The sequence below is a fragment of the Lissotriton helveticus genome, chromosome 1_1 (assembly GCF_964261635.1).
Source record: "Lissotriton helveticus chromosome 1_1, aLisHel1.1, whole genome shotgun sequence".
NCBI classification, from domain to species: Eukaryota; Metazoa; Chordata; class Amphibia; order Caudata; family Salamandridae; genus Lissotriton; species Lissotriton helveticus.
The window spans coordinates 459,491,152-459,508,266 of NC_136057.1; the positions used below are offsets into that span (position 1 = coordinate 459,491,152).

At 47.9% G+C, this 17,115-nt stretch overlaps 1 non-coding gene across 1 annotated transcript; it reads right to left on the bottom strand.

Moving 5' to 3' along the window:
- Nucleotides 1-7,536: 7,536 nt before the first annotated feature.
- TRNAI-UAU (transfer RNA isoleucine (anticodon UAU)) lies at nucleotides 7,537-7,631 on the bottom strand. Its single transcript has 2 exons — nucleotides 7,594-7,631; nucleotides 7,537-7,572 (listed from the first exon to the last, which is right to left on the bottom strand). It is a non-coding gene; the product is annotated as a tRNA-Ile (tRNA).
- Between the last annotated feature and the right edge of the window lie 9,484 nt (nucleotides 7,632-17,115).

The window sequence follows — 17,115 nt, forward strand, 5'->3', positions numbered from 1 at the left end:
CACTTTCAGGGGTGGATGGAAGACATGTGATTGCATGATGTGTGGCAGCTGCAGCACCCGACTGCAAGAGAGTACCTGTTTTACTCCCCGGTTCATGACATGCACACACGACTAGACCTCTACCTTTGAATTGCTGTGCTGGGTGGGCACACAGTATTTACTGACTAAATTAGCACAAACTGTATCTGGTCATAGCCTAGCGGCTACTGATGATACGAAGGGGCCAGGAGCAAGTGGCGATTACGAGTTGAGGCTCTGCTGGACCCCCCATTGTGAGATACCATATCCTCAGGTATTACACAGTATTATGAGCAGAACGAGAGTTCTGTGGCATCCAGTGCTTCAAAGTAGGAAGCACACAAAGTGGTCATGTGGGGTCAATGTTTTGCTACGACATGAGAGTGAGAGGGATCTTGTACAGTGAACTGTTAGACACGGAGAGGGAGCTACGAAACATTGAAAGGGAGACCCGAGGTGTGCAACTAGGAGCTAACCACTCCGGGAACTTCGACAGGCATGCATTAAAACTAGCACATTCATATCGGAAAGCTTCTGCATACGGCGGGGCACTAGGCAGGGGTGCTTACTGTTGCTGCTCATTTTTGCACTCGTCATGGAGCCCCTTGCAGCCTGGCTCTGCGCTAAGGTGAAGGTGTGGGGAGTGTGGGTGGCTGATGATTGGCATATTGTGTCACTGTATGTGGACGATGCGCTGATTTACCTAGGGACGCCAACACTTCCTTGAGATCCCTCATGTCAATGCTGAACAGATTTGGGGACCTATCTGGCCAGCACATACATTGGGCCAAATCCTGCTTGTTCCAGCTCAGATGCATGGATGAACACGCATGTGAAAAAATGATGACCACCTGACTGAAGAGGTGGTTCAATATGCTTGTATACCTGGTGTGAACGTATATTACTCTGATGCAGACTTAATGCGTAGATATTAAGATAGGGCGGGTGTGTTTGGCTTGCGACTCCCTCCCCTTCTGGCTGTTGCCCCCAAAGGGCGAGTGACGGGCACAAATATGTTGATTTTGCCTCGATTACCATATCTGTTTTCTGTGTTGCCACGGCTTGTACCGGGATACATCTTTAGAGGTCGAAATGGACAATTATCGGATTTGATCTGGGGCAGGGCAGAAAAAAGGCTGCGCTACCAACAATGCAGCAACCCCTGGAGGATTGTGACCTAGGAGCTCCAGATTATGAGATGTAATTTGCAGCTGAAATGTCCGATGCACTGGCTGGGGACAGTGTCTTTTGCAGAGAGGGAGGCCGTGCAGCACACCTAGTGCCAATATCGGCCCACTCACCAGCCCGTTCGCAGTAACATGCATTTCGCAGAAATAAGCAGACAAGACAACTTTTTTGTTGGAGAAAAGTAGCTGCAGGTTTATTAGCATATACACAATGCCAACACGGTGGGTTATCTTACAGGCGATCCAAAAGGCAAGCCGCCCCTCGCGACCTACCACCTGATGGGCCAATTTGCAACGTGGCCTTAGCCAATCGTTGCTTAGCGGTTATGGGAGGAGATAGCCCCTCCCAAATCCGGTGAACTATTGGTCCACCCTCTTGCTCACGCCCCCCCCTACGAGGGGCGGAGCGTTCAAGCGACCCCCGGTTGTACAGGTTTCCAACCGCCCGTAGGATAGCGGGGCGCCGTCGTACCCCCAGGGTCCACCGCACAGACTTCCTGGGGATATTAGGCCTCAGCATCCTTTGTGCTCCTGAAGAGGGTACTCCCGGGTACCTTTCCGCCTCTGGATCGCCCTGTAACTCCTCCTGCAACACAAATGAGAAAAGATTAGAAACATTTCCCCCCCCACCCTGAAAACGCCGGGATGCGGAAGGGAGGGAAACGGCGTCAGGGTGAGGGGACAGCGGACAAGAGGCCGCTCGGTGGGCGGGGGAGGAATATATACTCTCCCCCGCCCACCCCAGGAAGGAAGTGACGCGCGGGACCCACCAGGGTCACAAAGAGCTGGGCTGCCCCGTGTGCCATCTTGTGGCACTACGGTGGCCGCCCTCTTACATGTGTCCCCTGCGGGGACATGTCGGTCGGCCTGCATAGTGCCAATATCGGCCCACTCACCAGCCCATTCGCAGTAACATGCATTTCGCAGAAATAAGCAGACAAGACAACTTTTTTGCTGGAGAAAAGTAGCTGCAGGTTTATTAGCATATACACAATGCCAACACGGTGGGTTATCTTACAGGAGATCCAAAAGGCAAGCCGCCCCTCGCGACCTACCACCTGATGGGCCAATTTGCAACGTGGCCTTAGCCAATCGTTGCTTAGCGGTTATGGGAGGAGATAGCCCCTCCCAAATCCGGTGAACCATTGGTCCACCCTCTTGCTCATGCCCCCCCCCTACGAGGGGCGGAGCGTTCAAGCGACCCCCGGTTGTACAGGTTTCCAACCGCCCGGAGGATAGCGGGGCGCCGTCGTACCCCCAGGGTCCACCGCACAGACTTCCTGGGGATATTAGGCCTCAGCATCCTTTGTGCTCCTGAAGAGGGTACTCCCGGGTACCTTTCCGCCTCTGGATCGCCCTGTAACTCCTCCACAGCCCTGGGTGTGGCGACCGTCGCAGCCAGGGCCCCCACGAAGGCCGGCATTTCTCCTAGCTGTTCCTTACTTGCTAATACTACGGTCTCCTCCCCATTCAGAAAAAACAGGTCCATGCCAACGTGGACCGCTGACCCAAAAGTCCAGCAACACCAAGGGAGTTTGGCTTGTAGCCCACATGTAAAAGGCCAAATCTCTGCCCAAGATATTAACGCATGGCGCAGCAAACCTCGTGCGAGCCAGCTGCCTCACTGTCCCAGACAGGGCATCATGCCACTGGAGCTCGGGATAAGAAATCAGACCACAGAGCTCAACTGTCACCAACGTGTGGCCAATTCCCCTTGTGTTCATCCTCCAAAGTGAATGCTAGCCCCAGAGCCCGGACAAATTAACAATACTTCTCCAAAGGTCCCCGGCGACACAGCCTGGTGTCACAGCAAGGTGGAGGGAAAGAGAGTGTGTTGCCTGTGGATAGGTACTGAAAACCTCCATTAAGGGCCAACTAGTGCCGTCTACCCTGCTTGCTGACCCTATGACCGGACACAGAAACCCGGTCCCTGCTAACCACCCGTGTGAGCCTTGATACTTACACCAGGCCGGTGTCGGGCTATCAGGTATAGTGTCACCTGCTTTGCTGAGATCCCTATGGGGGATCCGCTGGGACCCATATGTGTCCCTGAAATACTGAGTCAAGCACTAGGCCCCTAAAGCCATCTCCGTCCCACAAGGACATCTGAGAGCCCGATGCCTCAACGCAGCTTAGGTTAATGGCATAGGGCCCCGCACCCCCAGTCAGTGTGTGTGACCTGCATTACTAGAAAGATACCAGAAAATGTGAGTGGCTGGTCCTGTTCTGTCGAGGCTTGTAACTGGCCGTTCCAGCCTAGTAGTGACTGTCGTGCCATGGGAAGAGTGACATGAGCACGGGTGTCCCAGAGTACCGGCCCGGTAGGAGGGGGAACTACCAGAATGAAACTTGACCCATCTAGGGCAGTGGGAACGCCATCGAGTTATGATGACTGACTTGGCAGATCTCGAGGAACATTTCTTATGCATGCCTGCCCCCAATGACAAGATACATTATTTGGGCAGCCCACCGCTGGCCGCGAGCCTCTCCAACAAGCGAATGAGGCTAGAGAGAGATTCGCACAGGCAACATCCCTTATAACACTGTGTAGGGATCTCCTCGTGTTAGACACATGCGCAAGTCGTCCCCCTGTGCCTGGACTAAGTTGTACCCTATGAAGCTAAATCATGCAGCCTATACAACAGAATATGCATCCTGTGGAACACAGGGAACTAAAACTTCCTCCTCTTACTACCTGGTAAGTGAACACTGCCAAAGGAATCCCGACTATCTTACCTGAACAACAACTAAATCGATGTTGTCTGGTATAAAAGCTTACCCAAGCACCTAGCCAAGGGTCCTCCACTGCGAGTCAACCCTTGAAGAGGGACATAGACTGAGGAGATTCCTGCCCCTTGCGGACCCTTCATGAAAAGACAGCTAAGCGATCGCCTTCATGGGCTATACCGTTTGCACAGGAAAAAGTGCTGAGGAGTCCTTGGTGATTGGCTGCTAAGACAAAGCCTCCCTATCCTTACTTAGAGAAGGAGCGCTAACATACAACAAGGCCATCTCATAGTAGAGTCAATGCTTCAAGGTGCATACGAGAACTAAGCCACAGTAATAGCATTCTTGCAGCCAAACAAGAAAAAGTCGACCCCATCCATAGCTACCAAGGTGTCAACTGCTATGTGTGACATTTCCATCAATACAGTGCACTATGAGTGACATAAAAGGACCAAAATAACACTTTCGTGCCAGTACTCGAACATGAAGCTGAGTAAGACCCAAATCAGTAAATACACCACAGACTAACAAGAGACTCTAAATGGCCAAGGAAAAGGCTGCATTGTGTCAGAAAATCCCGAGCTAGACATGTGCCTGTGTGAAACAAAGACGTAAATACTCTACTTTGGGAGTCAAATTGCCAGTCAATGCTGCTTAGTTGCGCCAAAAAAAAGAGGCCACAATAGAACTTCCTTGCTGGTCAAGCACGAACTAGCCACCCTTTATCAGGCTACCCGGGATCAACCGCTATGTGTGACCTGTCCAAGGTACAGAGCACAAAGAGTGACATTGGTTCTTCCCCTGCAGTTTGCATGAAGACTGTTATACCTGCCCCCTCTGGGCCCTACAAGTAAAACCTAGACAAAACAATTGCAGGCCTACCTGCTAAGACACAACCCAACTGGGTGACACGTGCTAATAAGTGTCCAACTAATCTGTGGACGGGAAATTAAACAAACCGATAAATCCACAGGCAAAGTCACCAATAAACTTGACTTACTCAGTGGCGTCGATCGGTCCTCACTGAAAGCCCGCAGTGCTTAGGATAACAATTGAGGGACAGTGCCGCAGACCAGAAACAACAACCCTACTCAACCGAGCACTGATGACTTGCTTCTGCAAAAACAGTGGCAGGCCATAGCCGCATCTCCGGGAGTCCAGGGTTGACTCACCCTACAGAGTTAAAAGTTACCAGTATGACAAGTGTGTGCCCCGCCGCAAATGAGCAGGGAAAACGGGAGGGCCCCTCCCCCCTTGTGAGACCCGGGTGGATGTCATGACATTACATAAATTAAATAGTGTGTCCAGGTATAATATTGCCCAGGTAGTTGAAGGAGTTCAATAAAAGCTGAATTGAACAGATCCAAAGTATTAACACAATATTACTAGCTGCACTTAGTTACGTAAGCACTCCTACGATCCCTATCAAGAGGAGGCATGAACGTTGCCTGCTAGAAACATGTGCATGAGACAATTTGTCCCAATAATACATATACCTACCTTTCCTACATGTTAGAAAGGCAAGCCCCATACACTAACGGTGAAAGATTTTACCCTGCCACGTTTTGAGGCTTCCTGGTGCATCAGGTCGAAAGCAATAAAGTATTTTGCTATACCGGGAGCTGGAACAAAATAGCATGTTACAAGGAACCGAAATGTGTATATCTGGCTCCGCACCCTAGAGTGACTCCAAACCAGGCTAATCTAGAACAAAATAGCATGTTACAAGGAACCGAAATGTGTATAGCTGGCTCCGCACCCTAGAGGGACTCCAAACCAGGATAAAGGACTACTCTGGAAGACAAAACTCACTAGGTCAATCGGGCCACATTCCTACTGTTCCAAGATCAATCAAGTTCAACACTCCACAAACTTGCAACTTTATCGCTGTGTTGCACGAGAAAGGGCAACCTGTCAACGTATCCAAACGCAACTAATAATTAGAACCTTACCCTTAAGAGTCACCATCCTAGCATCGGGACGAGCAACAATCGCAGGCAACTCAGCAGCTTCCCTCAAACTTTGCCTGCTGGTTAAATGCTCAAAACACTGGAAGCTAATAGCTTGGTACCCTGAGTGACCCCTGCTAGCCCTCCTTGCGAGGGGTGGTCCTCATGGACTCCTTCTCTTGCACCATATTGTAGCTGTGCCCTTAGAAGATCTTGTCGCGCTGCAGTCACCTAATGAGTCTGGCCCTGCGCCAGCAGCTCACTTCGGCTTCCACATTCTGCCACTGCTTACCGAGAAACCCCACCAATCATTGTCCAGTAAATAAATTGCCCAGACTCAGATGTTAAAACAGAGAAAATCTAATATTCCACAGGAGCTACCTGCTCTGGTCAGACCCACCAGCTGACTACCAAAGACCCCTCTATCTGATGATAGTTCCGGCAGCCCCCGAAGTGAGTAGGGCGGATCTCTAGCGTGGTGCCCGCCTATGGGCAACGAACAATATTGGAAGCCCTGCCCCCCCATAAACCCCAAAAAGAAAATTCTTAACCTGAGACAGGGGCTATCCATGCCCCCCCACGTTACCCGAGGCATGCCTGATCGTCAGATACGAGAACTAATTTTACAATATAACCTTCTCCATAAGGAGTTGGGTGGGGCAAACAATTGCGCACCTCCAGCGCCGGAGGCAGTGGTGTAGTGTTGAGTCATGCCACTAAAAAAATAAACAAATGCAAAGTCAGAACTGACCATTGCCCATAGGTGGGTGTGGTTAAAACACATCATAACTCGTCCCCTTATCATGCTACCCATAACACTACATCCCAGGCCTTCAACCTGACCTCAACCAAATCAATAGCGCCCTCTATCAATTGAAGGAAGACCTTTCATTATAAAAGAAAATTACTCCTTGACTGTGGAAGTGTCTAACCAGTGTGTTCTTGTGGTTAAGAGTCTGCTAAAAGTGCAGTAGTACCTTCCACCTGTGTTTGGTACTCTAAGTAACATGCACCTGACACATATTCTCTTGTAACACACTGTGTGCTCCCTCTTAACATAGATTTTGCTTCCGGTACTTGGACAAGAGCCACCATAGCCATCCTTGTGAAATATAGACTGCAAGTCAAAGAATGCGGCAAACAATGTGATATTTCTAACGTCGTCACACCAGTTCAAAGGGGCGGGGGCGATCGCGGGTAGCTGTTGCCCGTTATATGCTTAAATAAATAAAATAAATAATACATGTTGCTGCTACACTCCGCTCAGAGATCTCAGCATATCCCTTGAGTTTGCTCTTCGGATGTAACCTTCACGATTTATACTCGAAGAAGTTCTGCCGTGCTCGCTAAATAACCCAGCTGGCCCCAAAGTGGAGAGCAGCATAGTCGGCATCTGGTACATAGACATCGACAAGGTAGCGTCACAAACCCTTCCATGAGAAAATTTAAAATAGTTACAGCCCATCCATGCATGCCTGCACAAGCAACAACCGCGAGAAAGTCGAAATTGAGAAACCAGCCGAGCTCGAACCTTGGACACGTGAGCCAACAATGCTCGTCTTAGCCACCGGGCCAGTTCCTCTCCCCGACTTATAGTATAATAAATTCTGTACCTAACTGCATCCGAGGGTACACATGGCCTACTAAAAGCAGGGTGCTCCAGGTGAGGCACGAACTCACAACCTCGGCATTGCTCATTCCAAGTACTGCTATATAAGTACCGCGCGCTAACCAAATGCGCCACTGGAGCTTGTGAAAACCGATGCAGTACGAATGCAAAAAATCCGCTCGACTGAGAAACCAACTGAGCCTGGCCTGGTCACCGCTGACAAACGGGGGCGCACACGTGTCCGCCGCCCTCCAACTGGGGACGGGGTGGCAACTCGACATAGGGTACCGGTACTTCCCCACTAGTGAGACTCTAGGACGCGCCAGTGCAACAAGGGGGGGGCATGCTAGAGAAAATGGGGATACCAGAAGAAAACGAAAGCGGAGGCCCGCAGCCGCAAACCTGGGTGCCTAGTTATACTGAGCACGTCGTATAGCGCGCTGCGGGCAGTGCAACAGCGGGAAAATCATGTAAGGTTACACAAAGAGCGTAATAAATGATAACAGCGCCCCTCGAGACCCAAGGCGATCTAATGCAATTAGGATGCACAGAGGAAGTTGCAAAACAAGCACAAAGAGTAGAACAAGCCTGGGTACTAGGTGACCATTCAAAACTTAGGGCGCCATTTTAAAATGATCGAGCCCCGTAGATGAGGCGGGGGCCTCATACATGTGGGCGCCATTTTAAAATTCAGGTGGCCCCTTAGCAGAGTGCGGGGACCCGGTTCCTGTGGTGCCATTTTTAACTTTGCTCATGGTCCCCAGGGTTGGGGGCCCGGGCATGTGGGAGCCATGTCGTGAAACGAAAGGCATCTGCCGATACCCGTCCTAGAACCAGGGAGATAGCTCTGCGGACTAAAGCTCTCCCAGTTGATCAAGAAGCACCAAGACATAGCACACCACATAGACCGGCCCAGCTCGATACTAATCCAGATTTGCAGAAACGCCTCTCGCTCGTGAGGGAAGCTAGCAAGCCCCGGCAGAAAGAACCAAGGAAAAGCCAGGACACTCGCACACACTGCATCCCGAGTCAGGCAAGAGACCCTCCCCCCGAGGCCACAAAACGACATCACCCCCGGGCGACACCCAGCTGTGAGACGCACGCAACACCAGTGTGCAGGCCCGTGTCCGAACGTGACCAAGTCCGCATGCCATGTCTACCAAGCCGACAGAAGGGGGGGGAGGAAGGTGAAGAGAGAGCTCCCTTCAACGCCCAGCGCGCACCTTGTACGAGCCCACCGCGGCAAGCCCCAGAACGCACACAGAGGCTCAGAGACCCAGAAAGCATATAGAGGCTCAGAGAGGAAGTAGAGGGAGGCCTCATCCCCCCAGGCACGATACCGCTGCAATGGCCGGATGGCCTCTATGGCCCGATGGGTGCTTGCCAACTGGAAGCAGGCCGTAAATCGGATGCGGCGGAAGTGCGGGAGCAAGGTGGTCACCCCCCTGATCCTGCTAAACCCCACCGGGAAGAGTCGCGGCACGACCAGGATGCAAGACCGAAGCATGCCCATCTGGCTCCTGACAAGGAACCCTGGCGGGGGGCAAAACTACAGGAGTTAGCGTGCCAGTAGGCACGGATAAACACAGCCCGGAATGACGGGCGCAACTGGTAGCCCGGCGCTGGCCATGGGAGACGCAGCAGTGCCAAATGGTCACCAAACCATCCTAACAATCGGATCACCCCCATGGACTCTCGAGCCCCACCACCACACTTCATCCGCACAAGGCCTGCCCTGAAGCCTCCAACGCTGAGGATACCTCGAGCCAAAAGCCGGGAAGACCCGCCCCGACTCACCTAAAAATCCCAACGAACCAAAACGAGCCTCAAACTGCTCGAGAGTAGCGTCGATGTTTCGGACAATAACAACACTGATGGGCAGCCGAGAAGCTACGCAAAAGTGCGTGCCTACTGCCATCTAGTGGCAGCTGTAATGAATGGCTAAACAGGCAGCGCTGAAAGGATAACAGTCACCCATACTAGATGCCCCAAAGGGATGAGAAAGGGATGAGCTTCCTTGATAGCACTCCAGACATGCCCTGTATAGCGCCGTTCACCAGATGCATTAGACACCAGCCGCGGCGCCGAGAACAAGTGCCCTCAAACAAAACAACACCAAAGCGGATCAACACGGGCGACCAGACTTGCCCCCGACCTTTAACACAGGCCGCGCACCGGAGAAACTCCCGGGGTGCAAGGCAGACCCGCGCAATGGCCTCTGCATCCTCACCGTCCCCTCACCCAAAAACGGCGATAAGTTCAGAACCAGTCCCCGAGCAGGGAAGACTCACCGCCGAAGACACCACCCGGCGACCGGAAAAATAACAGCTCACGGACGCCAGACCAGGCCTCTGGGCAGAGAGACCAGAGAGCGCACAAACGGCGTCAGGGTGAGGGGACAGCGGACAAGAGGCCGCTCGGTGGGCGGGGGAGGAATATATACTCTCCCCCGCCCACCCCAGGAAGGAAGTGACGCGCGGGACCCACCAGGGTCACAAAGAGCTGGGCTGCCCCGTGTGCCATCTTGTGGCACTACGGTGGCCGCCCTCTTACATGTGTCCCCTGCGGGGACGTGTCGGTCGGCCTGCATTGTGTCTGATGTGGCTGTGGCGTATTCCCCACCTGGATCACACAGAAAGCAGGCTGATAGAGGTGCCTGGCAAGCGTTGGCATGAATATGTCCGTGCAAGGGGAATTGCATACTGTATGCACCCCAACTATCGATTTTGACAACTGCTGCTTGTAGCAGATGTATTTAACCAGAATGCTGTGCGCATCTGGAAGGAGGGTGAGGTGTTACTAGTTGAAGATTTCTATCAGGAGGGGCTAGTGTGAATGTTTCAGGTTACGTGTGATGAGTATGGAATACCAGTGGGGCGCTACCTGGACTACAACACCATCTGACAGCTGATGGCTGTTCTGTGGGGGGCGGGTGTTGAGGAACCCAAGACATCACTCTGGATACAAGTCCTGAGTACACATGGGGATGCTCACAGTGCAGTTACACCAATCTCTCTGACAAGCAATGGGTGAGGGCTATGGCTCACATGAAAGGGGTTTCCAGGAACCCGTGTTTCCGATAAACACAATTTAACTACTTGCACCAGACCTACCTGACGCCGCAAAGAATACATCAGATATTTCCAGGGGTTCCTTCTGAGTGCTCGCACTGCCACACGTAACTCGCTGACTTTCACAATATGGTGTGAGCTCGCCCTATCCTCCGGGAGACATGGAGGATGATGACTGAGATACTATCAGAAGTGGTGGAATATTTGGTGCCCCTCACCCCAGAATACTGTCTATTGGGTTTACGGCCCAATCCCAAGGCATATAAGCACACCAGCAGGTTTGTTGCACTGGCCTTGATACTCTTTATGAGGCAGAGAGCAATGTCTTGAAAGGTCAGCTCTGCACCAGAGGTGGAGCATTGGCTGTAAGATCTGGTGAAAAGGCAGAAGCGGATATACTGAATTTTTATTTTATTTATTTTTGACATTTGTATAGCGTACTGCAACCCCACGGGCATCCTGGCGCCGAGACAAAAAGGCAGAGGCTGGACACAAGAAAGAAAAAGAAGCTAATGCGAGACTCATGTAACTGAAACAGGGATCAGGCTTTGGGAAAGAGCCATGTCTTAATTCTCTTACGGAAAAGCAATAAGTCCTGTGTGCCCCTGATTTCCAGAGGAAGGCAGTTCCATAGGCGTGCAGCCGCCATGCCAAAGGCTCTTCCCCCCAGGGTTACTCTTTTTATCCTGGGAATCCTGGCCAGGCTGGCAGTGGATGAACGAAGATTACGTATAGGTTCATGCCATTTGAACCTATCTGGAAGCAGTTTCGGTCCCTGTCCATGAAGTGCTTTGAACACTATGCATTAAGATTTAAACAAAATCCTTTCAGTAACTGGGAGCCAGTGCAGTTCCGCCAATGCTTGTGTTGTCGAGGAGCGGCGTGCTTGAGACAGAGCCAGCTTTGCTGCTGCCGCCTGGATACTCTGGAGTCTAGCAATCAGATATCCTGGAGACTCTATGAGCAAAGCATTACAATAATCCAGGTGGCTTAATATAATACTCCTGACTACTATGGTTCTAACCTGGACTGGTAGCAATGGTAGCACTTTCCGGAGTCCTCGGATGAGAGTATAGCAGCCTCCCACCAGCTTGTTAACATGGGACTCCAGATTCAACTTCTCATTGAAACTGACCCCCAGATTACGTACTGTACTCACCCGTGTCAGATGGCCATCGATGGTTATTGGCCAAAAATGAGTTGGCAGTCCTCGTGGGATCCTTTCCACCTTACAGTGTAGAATTTCAGTTTTTTCGCTATTAAATTGAAGCGAGTTGTTCTTCAGCCATATCACCATTTCAAGCATACAGGTGTGAAACCTTTCCAGGGGATCAGCCTGATCGCCGTCCAAAGACACCATGAGCTGAGTGTCATCAGCGTAGTTAACCACACTGATGTTATGTGTTTTTATAATCTCCAGCAGTGGTCGCATATATGCGTTAAACAAGATAGGGCTATTGATGACCCCTGGGGTTCCCCATGTTCATTTTTTACAAACTCCAATTGATACGGAGGGAGTGCTACAGCTTGTCATCTATCGGAAAGGTAAGAGCTCATCCACTTCAATACCCCCCCTGTCACCCCTAGGTTTTCCAGCCTCGAGAGAAGTATACCGTGGTTGACCGTGTGGACTCCACCATTGGGTTGATGGGGTACAGGTTGCACAAAGTGGGACATGTATATCCTGAAATTAGTGACAAAGCCTATTGATTTATGATGTTGCTTGTGATCTGTTATTTCTTGCATTAAGCTCTTTTTCTTATATTGGGATGGTATAGGACACCCTCTTGTGACCTGGAGATCTGCTAGTTTCTTTTGAATATGTGCCCTGATGCTGCTGGAGTGCCTGAGAGGAAGGACGGGCACTAGGCTGGGATGGAGTGTGATCATCTGATGCCAATACATGCATGGACTGGGAAAATTCCTGCATTGTGAATTGTGGGCTGTTTGCGCTCCCCCAGAGTTGTTTTACTGTGTTTCATTACTGTAAACTCCAATAGAGATTTAAACATTTTTTTTGTGTTATTTAATTTAAGCTTCGCTAATCTAAAAGGAGTGTAGAATAATTTGTGTAATGAGAAAAACATACCCTGTGTAACTGAAGGGATGAGTTTGTGATTGATGGCTTCATTCACAAATTCTGGTGCAGATATTGTCTGAGGGAGGGAGCTGCCCGCAGCGACAAACTCCACCTTCTATGTCTTCACTAGCGTGGATCGTGATGTTAATACCCATGTGTTTATGATTTTATAGGTTCTGGAGAAAGCATGACCTAAATAATTCAGCCTCCTGTTAAGGGAGAGATTATCCTGTTTGTTCAGCTGGCTGAGTTTGAAAATATTGGCTTAATGTTTATGAAAATTATAGAACTCAATGCTTGGAAGGTAGTATAGGTTTTGGAGGGTTCACTGACACAACATCGTTGTAAAAAATGTTGATGTAAAAATATCTATTAAAAAATAGAGACACAAAAATATCAACTCCCCTACATAAACAGGTAAGTACAAAAATATTGACAAAAAAAATCGATAAAAAATATCACCCAAGGAAGACAATGGGAGTTAGGAAAATCAATGCAGGAACTAAAGAGTCTAGGTGGAACGGTAAACCTCCGCTTCCCCGCCTCGCTTAAAGTCATGTGAAACAATAAAATGTTTATTTTTAAAGATCCAGCCGAAGCAAACACTTTGATAAACCAGATAAAGGGTTCCACTTCTAGATAAGGGCTATGGAAATCATGCCAGAGACAGAGCCTAAAAAAAAAATTAGAGGAGCCCCTCTAAATAGGAACAAGGGACGTTTCCCCAAGGGGTGGGGGGTGGCCCCACCTGTTAAAAATAAAAGTAAAAAAAATGTTTGTATATGTGCACAGGGTGGGGGAGCATGTGGGAGAAAATATTTAAAACATTTATCTTCATTTAAATTTGCCGAATATAAAATCTCTGGCCCTTTTTACTTTTTTTACATGAAGATTATTTGATCTTCTATATCTAAAAATATTAGAATAAATGACTTGGAAATCATGACATGGAACGTGAACGGCATGAGGGTTCCCCGGAGAAAAGAAAAGATCCTGGAATATCTGAGGCTATCAGAATGTAAGGTCTTTCTGTTACAAGAATCTCACCTACTTAGAGAGGCATGGTCTTTGATTTAAAAAAAACAGAAATGGATTGAATACTGTATTTACACCAATCAATCTTGTACAACAAAGGTAGTCGCTATACTTGTAAAAAAAACGGCATCAGCTGTATTGAGTGAAAGTATAGTCGACACAGCAGGGAGATGGGCTATCGCCAAATTTAAAATCAATGGGACTGGGATTACCTTAGCAAGTTATTACGGCCCTAATTTGGACAATCCTGGACTGCTATATACTTTGCTATCTCACTTGCCAGACACCAGTGACTATACCATTTTTGGAGGTGATTTCAACATGGTTTTAAACCCAAACAGTGACTCCACATCACACATAGCCACATTAACTACACAAAAAAATGAGAAGAGCACTAAGACAAATAATGACTGATATAGGCCTAATAGATATTTGGAAGGATATGACCATCAAGTCTAAAACTAAAGGTGGGACGTTTACTTTTCATAACAAAAAATGGGGACATAAGTCAAGGATTGACTTCTTTCTAGTCAGCGCTATAGTAAGTAGAAACACAAGACAAGTCAGTCATGACCCTGAACATCTGGCAGAGCACTCGGCAGGTATTCTAAAAATAACGATTAGTAATACACAAGAACTAAGAAGATGCACTATTAATCGTGCGCTATTATTGGATGACAATATAATTGAAAAGTTAAAGTTGGAAACTAAGGAGTTTTTTAACATCAACCTAAACTCTGCCCCAATCCAAAAAGTTTGGGACACATATAAAGCTTTCTTAAGGGGGGTGATGCTAGCTTTTTCTTACATGCAAACAAAGAAAATAAAAGAGGAAACAAAAAAAACTTGAAGATGAAATACATAGAATACATAAGTGTCTCGAGGGAGATCAGGAGAACACTACACTCCTATTTAATCTAACCGCTGCTAAACATGAATTAGCCGATTTCTTGGAAACTATCATAAAGAAGAAGTGGGACGCTAGTAAACTGGCAAATCTCGAATATGGGGAGGGTTGTAGTAAACTCCTTTCCTGGAAAATAAAAACTGACCAGACAAGGAACTGGATAAAAGATATACAATGCCCAAACACTAACAACATAGTCTCAGTAGACGCTGAAATAGAGGAGGCGTTTGACCAGCTTTAAAAAAAATTATATATGGAGGATATGATTATAGAAGATACCATTGCGGAAAAATTCTCAGCAGAAGTGTCCCTCCCTACCTTTCAACAGGAAAATAAAGAGTTATTAAATCGCCCTATACGGTTCGAGGAAGTAACCCAAGCAATTAAATCCCTAAAAAAAGGGAAAGCAGCAGGACCAGACTCCACTCCAAATGAAATTTATGATGTACTAAAGGAAGAATTAACACCTATTCTTCTCCAACTATTTAACTCCTCCTACACAGATGGTGAAAACCCTCCCATATCCTGGGAAGAAGCAACAATAACAATTCTTTTAAAACCAAATAAAAACCCATGTATATGCGAATCCTATCGACCAATTTTACTCCTGAACTGTGATCATAAAATCTATACACAGATTATTACTAAATGACTAGATAAAGTAATAGGACCTCTTATCCATCCTGACCAAAAGGGTTTTATGAAGGGGGGACAGCTTAGTGTGTTAACCTACGACCTGATTGGCACCATAGATATGGCACAAAGATACAAGTCTCCCTTGGCTGTAATGACATTCGACGCCGCCAAGGCATTTGACAGAGTTAACTGGACTTTCCTATTTAAAGTAATACAATCTTTCGATCTCAGTGAAAAATGCTTGGCAGCAATCAAGGCCATAAATAAGAACCCCTCAGCTAAAATCCTGGTTAATGGGAAGCTAACCAGAGCAATACAGATTGGTTGAGGGACCAGAGAGGGCTGCCCGCTCTCCCCATGACTTTTTAATATGTACATCGAACCCTTGGCCTGTAAACTAAGAACCTCTCAGAAAATCATACCCTTTACTTGTAATGGATGGGAGAAAAAAAATCGGGTTATATGCAGATGACCTAATTGTTTTTACAGGAGATCTGGAAAAGTCTTATCCTGAAATATGGTTACAATTAGAAAGCTTCGGAAAGGTTTCGGGATATCTCCTCAATCACCAAAAAACAGAGCTATTAAAATGGAATACAAGTTTTTATAGTGCCTATGAAAAAAAAGAGATCAGATATTTGGGAATTCAGATAGTCCAAAACATAGAAAAAATTGCGCAAGTTAATTTTGATAGAGTAACAAAGGAAGTAAGTTCCCAATTACACTCCTGGGGGGCTCTGGGTCTTTTCTTTCTTGGCAAATCTAATTTAATAAAAAGGTCACTTCCACCAAAATACACATTCTTGTTCAATAACATTCCACTGGAGTTTCCAAAAATATGGTTCAGGAAAGTCCAGGGGCTTTTCTCAAGTTTCATATGGGGGCACAAACGACCGCGGATTGCACACAAGAAATTTAGAAAGAAAAAAGAATACGGAGGGATTGCAAGCCCAGATTTATATCTGTATATGTGCTCATTCCAACTAAAGAATTTTCATCAATTGATGTTGGAGTATTCTAAATTTTCTCCCCCATTTAAAGCCCTCTCTAGAGACAGCACTCAACAAGCCGGGTGTTATCTTCTAAAATTTGGGCACCCCAAATTCTTTAAAAAGATAAAGTTAAAGATCATGATAACAGCGGCTAAGCTCTGGTTCCAAATAAGTCGAATTTTAAAGATCCCATATTATAATGATATCAGTCCAATTTGGGACTGCCCCGGGTTGCCATTATGTATGACAGACGCCTTGGCGACCCCCTTGAGAAGATGAGGGATTAATACCTGGGGACAACTCATAATTGACACTGAACTTATCTCATGGCCACATTTAACTGAAATCACCGGAAATCAAGTCTCAAAATGTAAATATTACCAGTTGTTGAGCTGGACATGAGCAAAAGAAAAGAAGTTGCAGAGTGGTCATCTTGACGAATTATCCCTAAATCATGGTGCTGAATAACCACCTCTAGAATGTGGAAAAGTAAATTTTGCCATGTTCTGTGTCCCTACGTGTCCCTCATCTTATGTTATGTGTGCATGATTAATATGCATATGTATTCCCCATGATCGATTAAAGACGCAATTACAGTTGTGTCCATCTCTAGTATGCCAGTTTCCAGTTCTCGTGAAAGCTACGAGTATTAGGCTTATGTAAAGCTACGTTGCCACGTTTCCCAGTGTGCACGTTATTTCATTGTAAAGTCCCCGTTTCTAGGCCTCAAAAGGGCCTGGACACCAGATTCAGCTCCTGCCTCCTGAGCCCTCGCTGAGGAGCGATACAGCCCCCACCTGTGTTCCTGACCCTTCACTTACTTCCTGCCTCACAGTGCCCGGCTCGGCCTGGCTCTGCCTCTGAGTCTGCCAAGAGTACGTTATGATTCTAGTTATCAGTCCAG